The sequence below is a fragment of the Oncorhynchus nerka genome, unplaced genomic scaffold (assembly GCF_034236695.1).
Source record: "Oncorhynchus nerka isolate Pitt River unplaced genomic scaffold, Oner_Uvic_2.0 unplaced_scaffold_554, whole genome shotgun sequence".
Classification (NCBI taxonomy): Eukaryota; Metazoa; Chordata; class Actinopteri; order Salmoniformes; family Salmonidae; genus Oncorhynchus; species Oncorhynchus nerka.
Genome location: NW_027040484.1, coordinates 77,909 through 88,111, shown reverse-complemented (window position 1 = coordinate 88,111; position 10,203 = coordinate 77,909).

Here is a 10,203-nt window from a genome sequence, read left to right as displayed (position 1 = left end):
TGTATCCTGGGGGGGGGTCATGTAATATAATATAATATAAAACATGTATCCTGGGGGGTCATCATGTAATATAATATAATCATAATATAAACATGTATCCTGGGGGTCATGTAATATAATATATCATAATATAAACATGTATCCTGGGGGGGTCATGTAATATAATATATCATGTATCCTGGGGGGTCATGTAATATAATATATCATAATATAAACATGTATCCTGGGGGGTCATGTAATATAATATATCATAATATAAACATGTATCCTGGGGGGTAATATAATATAAACATGTATCCTGGGGGGGGGGGTATAATATAATATATCATAATATAAACATGTATCCTGGGGGGTCATGTAATATAATATATCATAATATAAACATGTATCCTGGGGGTCATGTAATATAATATATCATAATATAAACATGTATCCTGGGGGGTCATGTAATATAATATATCATAATATAAACATGTATCCTGGGGGGTCATGTAATATAATATATCATAATATAAACATGTATCCTGGGGGGGGTCATGTAATATAATATATCATAATATAAAATATAAACATGTATCCTGGGGGTCATGTAATATAATATATCATAATATAAACATGTATCCTGGGGGGTAATATAATATAAACATGTATCCTGGGGGGTATATAACATGTATCCTGGGGGGTCATGTAATATAATATATCATAATATAAACATGTATCCTGGGGGGGGGTCATGTAATATAATATATCATAATATAAACATGTATCCTGGGGGGTCATGTAATATAATATATCATAATATAAACATGTATCCTGGGGGGTAATATAATATATCATAATATAAACATGTATCCTGGGGGGTCATAATAAATATATCATAATATAAACATGTATCCTGGGGGGGTCATGTAATATAATATATCATAATATAAACATGTATCCTGGGGGGTCATGTAATATAATATATCATAATATAAACATGTATCCTGGGGGGGGTCATGTAATATAATATATCATAATATAAACATGTATCCTGGGGGGGGGGTCATGTAATATAATATATCATAATATAAACATGTATCCTGGGGGGTCATGTAATATATCATAATATAAACATGTATCCTGGGGGGGGGTCATATAAATATATCATAATATAAACATGTATCCTGGGGGGGGGGTCATGTAATATAATATATCATAATATAAACATGTATCCTGGGGGGTCATGTAATATAATATATCATAATATAAACATGTATCCTGGGGGGGGTCATGTAATATAATATAAACATCATAATATAAACATGTATCCTGGGGGGTCATGTAATATAATATATCATAATATAAACATGTATCCTGGGGGGGGTCATGTAATATAATATATCATAATATAAACATGTATCCTGGGGGGGGTCATGTAATATAATATATCATAATATAAACATGTATCCTGGGGGGGGGGGTCATGTAATATAATATATCATAATATAAACATGTATCCTGGGGGGGGGTCATGTAATATAATATATCATAATATAAACATGTATCCTGGGGGGGGGTCATGTAATATAATATATCATAATATAAACATGTATCCTGGATCTCTCTCTCTCTCTCTCTCTAAATTAAATTAAATTCAAGGGGTTTATTGACATGGGAAACGTATGTTAACATTGCCAAAGCAAGTGAGGTAGATAATATACAAAAGTGAAATAATTTTTATGGTTTAACAGTAAATATTACACTCGCAGAAGTTTCAAAACAATAAAGACATTTCAATTGTCATATTATGTATATATAGAGTGTTGTAATGATGTACAAATGGTTAAAGTACGAAAGGGAAAATAAATAAACATAAATATGGGTTGTATTTACAATGGTGTTTGTTCTTCACTGGTTGCCCTTTTCTTGTGGCAACAGGTCACAAATATTGCTGCTGTGATGCACACTGTTGAATTTCACCAGGTAGATATAGGAGTTGATAAAAATCTGGTTTGTTTTCAAATTCTTTGTGGATCTGTGTAATCTGAGGGAAATATGTGTCTCTAATGTGGTCATACATTGGGCAGGAGGTTAGGAAGTGCAGCTCAGTTTCCACCTCATTTTGTCGGCAGTGAGCACATAGCCTGTCTTCTCTTGAGAGCCATGTCTGCCTACGGCGACCTTTCTCAATAGCAAGGCTATGCTCACTGAGTCTGTATATAGTCAAAGCTTTCCTTAATTTTGGGTCAGTCACAGTGGTCAGGTATTCTGCCACTGTGTGCTCTCTGTTTAGGGCCAAAAAGCATTCTAGTTTGCTCTGTTTTTTTGTTCATTCTTAGCAATGTGTCAAATCTTTTTGTTTTCTCATGATTTGTGTCTCTATGTTTCTCTCTCTGTGTGTAGATAATATACACAAGTGAAATACACAATAACAATGAACAGTAAACATTTCACACACAGAAGTTCCAAAATATCTTCTCTCTCTCTCTCTCTCTCTCTCTCTCTCTCTCTCTCTCTCTCTCTGTCTCTGTCTCTCTGTCTCTCTCTCTGTCTCTCTCTCTCTCTCTCTCTTTCCTCTAATCTTCTATTCTGACGAGAGCCAAGAGGGAAAGTTGGGGAAAGAACAAAGTGCCTTTATCTCAGAGGAGAGAGGGAGTTAGAAGAGGTGATGAGAGAAGAGAGAAGAGGTGAAGAGAGAGAGAAGAGGTGATGAGAGGAGAGAGAGAGAGAAAGAGAGTAGAGCAGAATAGAGGGAGAGAGAAAGGAAAGAAGGGAGAGGGAGAAGAGGGAGAAGAGAGATAGAGGGACAGAAAGGCAGACAGACACAGTGAGAGAAGATAACAGCCACTCTGTAATGACAGAGTGAGATGAGGACAGGCAACAAAGGAGAGACAGAGAAAGAAATAGAATGAGCTGTCACCCTCTCTTCATATCTAATAAAATATATGTTCTGCCTCCCCACTGTGATCAGGGTCTATAATAACACTCATCTACATGGAGGAGACCAAGGCCTTGGCTGTGGTGTGTTAGTGTGTGTGTTAGTGTGTGTTAGTGTGTGTTAGTGTGTGTTAGCGTACGTGTTAGCGTGTGTGTTAGTGTGTGTGTTAGCGTGTATGTTACTGTGTGTGTCTCTTTGACAAAGGGGAGGATGGATCTATCTGTCTGTCTACTGAGTGGATAAAGTATCTGTGTAATAACATGAGGGCTGTTCACGGCCCTGGTCAGAGGTAGAGCACTATACAGGGAATAGGGTGCCATGGCCCTGGTCAGAGGTAGAGCACTATACAGGGAATAGGGTGCCATGGCCCTGGTCAGAGGTAGAGCACTATACAGGGAATAGGGTGCCATGGCCCTGGTCAGAGGTAGAGCACTATACAGGGAATAGGGTGCCATGGCCCTGGTCAGAGGTAGAGCACTATACAGGGAATAGGGTGCCATGGCCCTGGTCAGAGGTAGAGCACTATACAGGGAATAGGGTGCCATGGCCCTGGTCAGAGGTAGAGCACTATACAGGGAATAGGGTGCCATGGTCCTGGTCAGAGGTAGAGCACTATACAGGGAATAGGGTGCCACGGCCCTGGTCAGAGGTAGAGCACTATACAGGGAATAGGGTGCCACGGCCCTGGTCAGAGGTAGAGCACTATACAGGGAATAGGGTGCCACGGCCCTGGTCAGAGGTAGAGCACTATACAGGGAATAGGGTGCCACGGCCCTGGTCAGAGGTAGAACACTATACAGGGAATAGGGTGCCATGGCCCTGGTCAGAGGTAGAGCACTATACAGGGAATAGGGTGCCACGGCCCTGGTCAGAGGTAGAGCACTATACAGGGAATAGGGTGCCACGGCCTTGGTCAGAGGTAGAGCACTATACAGGGAATGGAGGCCCTGGTCAGAGGTAGAGCACTAACAGGGAATAGGGTGCCACGGCCCTGGTCAGAGGTAGAGCACTATACAGGGAATAGGGTGCCATGGCCCTGGTCAGAGGTAGAGCACTATAAAGGGAATAGGGTGCCATGGCCCTGGTCAGAGCACTATACAGGGAATAGGGTGCCATGGCCCTGGTCAGAGGTAGAGCACTATACAGGGAATAGGGTGCCACGGCCCTGGTCAGAGGTAGAGCACTATACAGGGAATAGGGTGCCATGGCCCTGGTCAGAGGTAGATCACTATACAGGGAATAGGGTGCCACGGCCCTGGTCAGAGGTAGAGCACTATACAGGGAATAGGGTGCCACGGCCCTGGTCAGAGGTAGAGCACTATACAGGGAATCCAAGGCCCTGGTCAGAACAGAGACTATACAGGGAATAGGGTGCCATGGCCCTGGTCAGAGGTAGAGCACTATACAGGGAATAGGGTGCCACGTGGTCAGAGGTAGAGCACTATACAGGGAATAGGGTGCCATGGCCCTGGTCAGAGGTAGAGCACTATACAGGGAATAGGGTGCCATGGCCCTGGTCAGAGGTAAGCACTATACAGGAATAGGGTGCCATGGCCCTGGTCAGAGGTAGAGCACTATACAGGGAATAGGGTGCCATGGCCCTGGTCAGAGGTAGAGCACTATACAGGGAATAGGGTGCCATGGCCCTGGTCAGAGGTAGAGCACTATACAGGGAATAGGGTGCCATGGCCCTGGTCAGAGGTAGAGCACTATACAGGGAATAGGGTGCCATGGCCCTGGTCAGAGGTAGAGCACTATACAGGGAATAGGGTGCCATGGCCCTGGTCAGAGGTAGAGCACTATACAGGGAATAGGGTGCCACGGCCCTGGTCAGAGGTAGAGCACTATACAGGGAATAGGGTGCCACGGCCCTGGTCAGAGGTAGAGCACTATACAGGGAATAGGGTGCCACGGCCCTGGTCAGAGGTAGAGCACTATACAGGAATTGCCACGGCCCTGGTCAGAGGTAGAGCACTATACAGGGAATAGGGTGCCAGGCCCTGGTCAGAGGTAGAACACTATACAGGGAATAGGGTGCCACTGGTCAGAGGTAGAGCACTATACAGGGAATAGGGTGCCACGGCCCTGGTCAGAGGTAGAGCACTATACAGGGAATAGGGTGCCACGGCCCTGGTCAGAGGTAGAGCACTATACAGGGAATAGGGTGCCACGGCCCTGGTCAGAGGTAGAGCACTATACAGGGAATAGGGTGCAGGCCCTAGAGAGCACTATACAGGGAATAGGGTGCCATGGTCAGAGGGGACCCTTGGGCCCTGGTCAGAGGTAGAGCACTATACAGGGAATAGGGTGCCACGGCCCTGGTCAGAGGTAGAGCACTATACAGGGAATAGGGTGCCATTTGGGACAGCAGCCTCTCTCTCTGTCCCCTATCCCAACAGGAGACTACAGCCAGCTGATAGGACAGTAAGAGCTGTCTCATTTGGGACAGCAGCCACTCTCTCTGTCCCCTATCCCAAAAGGAGACTACAACCAGCTGATATGACAGTAAAAGCTGTCTTCATTTGGGACAGCAGTCTCTCTCTCTGTCCCCTATCCCAACAGGAGACTACAGCCAGCTGATAGGCCAGTAAGAGCTGTCTTCATTTGGGACAGCAGCCTCTCTCTCTGTCCCCTATCCCAACAGGAGACTACAGCCAGCTGATAGGCCAGTAAGAGCTGTCTTCATTTGGGACAGCAGCCTCTCTCTCTCTGTCCCCTATCCCAACAGGAGACTACAGCCAGCTGATAGGACAGTAAGAGCTGTCTCATTTGGGACAGCAGTCTCTCTCTCTGTCCCCTATCCCAACAGGAGACTACAGCCAGTTGATAGGACAGTAAGAGCCGTCGACCAGGCAGGCTAAGTGTTGACATTTGCTAGCAGACATAGAGGACCTGCTGGAGGACTGAGCGCAGGCGGACCTGCTGGAGGACTGAGCGCAGGAGGACCTGCTGGAGGACAGAGCGCAGGCGGACCTGCTGGAGGACTGAGCGCAGGAGGACCTGCTGGAGGACAGAGCGCAGGAGGACCTGCTGGAGGACAGAGCGCAGGAGGACCTGCTGGAGGACTGAGCGCAGGAGGACCTGCTGGAGGACTGAGCGCAGGAGGACCTGCTGGAGAACTGAGTGCAGGCTAGGGGAGCTGAGGGTGGAGGACTGAGAGCAGACTTGGTGAGCTGAGGGTGGAGGACTGAGAGCAGGCTGGGGGAGCTGAGGGTGGAGGACTGAGCGCAGGCTGGGGGAGCTGAGGGTGGAGGACTGAGAGCAGGCTGGGGGAGCTGAGGGTGGAGGACTGAGAGCAGACTGGGGGAGCTGAGGGTGGAGGACTGAGATCAGACTGTCCCTGTGTGAGGGTGGAGGACTGAGACAGGCCCTGTGTGTGCTGAGAGAGTGAGGACTAGACAGGTCCCTGGGGAGCTGAGGTGGAGGACTGAGAGCAGACCCTGTGGAGTGAGGTGGAGGTATCCTGACATGTCCCTGGGTGTGGGGTGTATCCTAGACATGTCCCTGTGAGTGTGGTAGAGTGTATCCTAGACATGTCCCTGTGTGTGTGGTAGAGTGTATCCTAGACATGTCCCTGTGTGTGTGGTAGAGTGTATCCTAGACATGTCCCTGTGTGTGTGGTAGAGTGTATCCTAGACATGTCCCTGTGTGTGTGGTAGAGTGTATCCTAGACATGTCCCTGTGTGTGTGGTAGAGTGTATCCTAGACATGTCCCTGTGTGTGTGGTAGAGTGTGGTCCTCCAGACATGTTCCCTGTGTGTGTGGTAGAGTGTATCCTAGACATGTCCCTGTGTGTGTGGTAGAGTGTATCCTAGACATGTCCCTGTGTGTGTGTGTGTGTGTGTGGTCCCTCCAGAGGAAACAGTTTAGTCCTCTGTGTGTGTGTGTGTGTGTGTGTGTGTGTGTGTGTGTGGTCCCTCCAGAGGAAACAGTCCCTCCAGAGGAAACAGTTTAGCCATTCTGCTCTTCTCTCTCTCTCTCTGTGTGTGTGTGTGTGTGTGTGTGTGTGTGTGTGTGTGTGTGTGTGTGTGTGTGTGTGTGTGTGTGTGTGTGTGTTGTGTGTGTGTGTGTGGTCCCTCCAGAGGAAACAGTTTAGCCAGTCTGCTCTTCTCTCTCTCTGTGTGTGTGTGTGTGTGTGTGTGTGTGTGTGTGTGTGTGTGTGTGTGTGTGTGTGTGTGTGTGTTGTGTGTGTGTGTGTGGTCCCTCCAGAGGAAACAGTTTAGCCAGTCTGCTCTTCTCACTCTGTCCAAACCAACACAACACCATCCTTACTCCTTATGGCTAAAGTGACCCACCTCCTTGTGCACAGTGTAGTCTATGTGTGTGAGAGATAATGTGTGTGTGTGTGTGTGTGTGTGTGTGTGTGTGTGTGTGTGTGTGTGTGTGTGTGTGTGTGTGTGTGTGTGTGTGTGTAGGTGTGAGAGACCCATCTCTCTGTGGAGTGCTTCCTTTTACAACACTATCTGATGGTGAAGATAAGACACTGAGGGTGTGAATCCGTCAGACTGTCAACACACTCTAGCATTTACACTATATCAGAATGGGCTTTAACCTCCAATAACCCCTACAAGAACAGACAGTTTAACCTCCAATAACCCCTATAAGAACAGACAGTTTAACCTCCAATAACCCCTATAAGAACAGACAGTTTAACCTCCAATAACCCCTATAAGAACAGACAGTTTAACCTCCAATAACCCCTATAAGAACAGACAGTTTAACCTCCAATAACCCCTACAAGAACAGACAGTTTAACCTCCAATAACCCCTATAAGAACAGACAGTTTAACCTCCAATAACCCCTATAAGAACAGACAGTTTAACCTCCAATAACCCCTATAAGAACAGACAGTTTAACCTCCAATAACCCCTATAAGAACAGACAGTTTAACCTCCAATAACCCCTATAAGAACAGACAGTTTAACCTCCAATAACCCCTATAAGAACAGACAGTTTAACCTCCAATAACCTCTATAAGAACAGACAGTTTAACCTCCAATAACCCCTATAAGAACAGACAGTTTAACCTCCAATAACCCCTACAAGAACAGACAGTTTAACCTCCAATAACCCCTATAAGAACAGACAGTTTAACCTCCATAACCCCTATAAGAATAGACAGTTTAACCTCCATAACCCCTATAAGAATAGACAGTTTAACCTCCATAACCCCTATAAGAATGGACAGTTTAACCTCAAAACCCCTATAAGAGCAGACTTTATTCAATGGTATGAGTTTAACCTACACACTGTGTTGAGCAGACAGTTTCTCCAACCCTACTGCTCTACCTTCAGAGGGTCAGTTTAACCTCCATAACCCCTATAAGAATGACAGTTTAACCTCCACGGCACTGGCTCAGTGACCTCCATAGCCCTGTGTGTCCCGGCCTGCAGAGTATAAGAACAGAAGGCTATTCTGAGTAAGCCCCAGTGGTAAGAACAGACGTTTAACCTGTGTATGAATAGACAGTTTAACCTCCAATAACCCCTCCCAGTTTAACCCCATGTGTCCTGAGGCATAACAGAGCAGTTTAACCTGAAGAACCCCTAGAAGGACAGACAGTTTAACCTCCTACCCCCTGTGTCCTGAGAACAGACAGAGCCTCCAATAACCCCTAGAAGAACAGACAGTTTAACTCCCTAACCCCTGTGTCCTGAGGCATAACAGAGCCGTCCTGATAGAAGGGGAGAAGGACAGGCACCCCCTACCCCTGTGTCCTGAGGCATTTTAACAGAGCCTGACTGGTGACTCTGAAGGGGAGAAGTGACAGGCATCTCCCTCCCCCTGCGTGTCCTGAGGCATAACAGAGCCGCCTGTGGTAGAAGGGTGAAGTGTGTGTGTGTTCATCCTCCCCTACCCCCTGTGTCCTGAGGCATAACAGAGCCGTCTGATAGAAGGGGAGAAGGACAGGCATCTCCCTACCCCTGTGTCCTGAGGCATAACAGAGCCGTCCTGATAGAAGGGGAGAAGGACAGGCATCTCCCTACCCCCTGTGTCCTGAGGCATAACAGAGCCGTCCTGATAGAAGGGGAGAAGGACAGGCACCTCCCTACCCCCTGTGTCCTGAGGCATAACAGAGCCGTCCTGATAGAAGGGGAGAAGGACAGGCATCTCCCTACCCCCTGTGTCCTGAGGCATAACAGAGCCATCCTGATAGAAGGGGAGAAGGACAGGCATCTCCCTACCCCCTGTGTCCTGAGGCATAACAGAGCCATCCTGATAGAAGGGGAGAAGGACAGGCATCTCCCTACCCCCTGTGTCCTGAGGCATAACAGAGCCATCCTGATAGAAGGGGAGAAGGACAGGCATCTCCCTACCCCCTGTGTCCTGAGGCATAACAGAGCCGTCCTGATAGAAGGGGAGAAGGACAGGCATCTCCCTACCCCCTGTGTCCTGAGGCATAACAGAGCCGTCCTGATAGAAGGGGAGAAGGACAGGCATCATCTCTATCACACGCTCAATTAGAGTGTTTTCCAGCATTAACATCAGTGTCAGCACTCACAGAGTTATTACTACTGAACAGGCTTCACAGCACCCTGCTGGCCTAGATACAGAAACACACACACACACACACACACACACACACACACACACACACACACACACACACACACACACACACACACACACACACACACACACACACTCAAACACACACACACACACACACACACACACACACACACACACACACACACACACACACACAAACACACACACACACAAACATACACACCGTAGTCTGAAACAGATGTTCCAAGGTGTTGAGTTGCATCATGCACAGCGCTGCGCTGACCAATCACCATCCAGTACAGCTAATCAGCATAACACCCCTATAGAACACGAACCTCGTCGGCTGAGACCCAAATGGGATCTGATTTCCTAACAGGGCACTACTTCAGAGCAGAACCCTATTGGTCCTGGTCAAGAGAAGGGCACTACTTCAGAGCAGAACCCTATTGGTCCTGGTCAAGAGAAGGGCACTACTTCGGAGCATGACCCTATTGGTCCTGGTCAAGAGAAGGGCACTACTTCAGACAGAACCCTATTGGTCCTGGTCAAGAGAAGGGCACTACTTGAGAGCAGGACCCTATTGGTCCTGGTCAAGAGAAGGGCACTATAAGGTTCCATTTGGAACTCATAGAACCCTTAGTCCTGTTGTAATGACCAATCTGTGTCAGACATGACGGGTGTCTGCTATGATCACCACTCTTAGCTTAATTAGCTAGGCTACCATAGATGATGTCAGAACTAGCCTGTACTACACTACAGAACTGATCA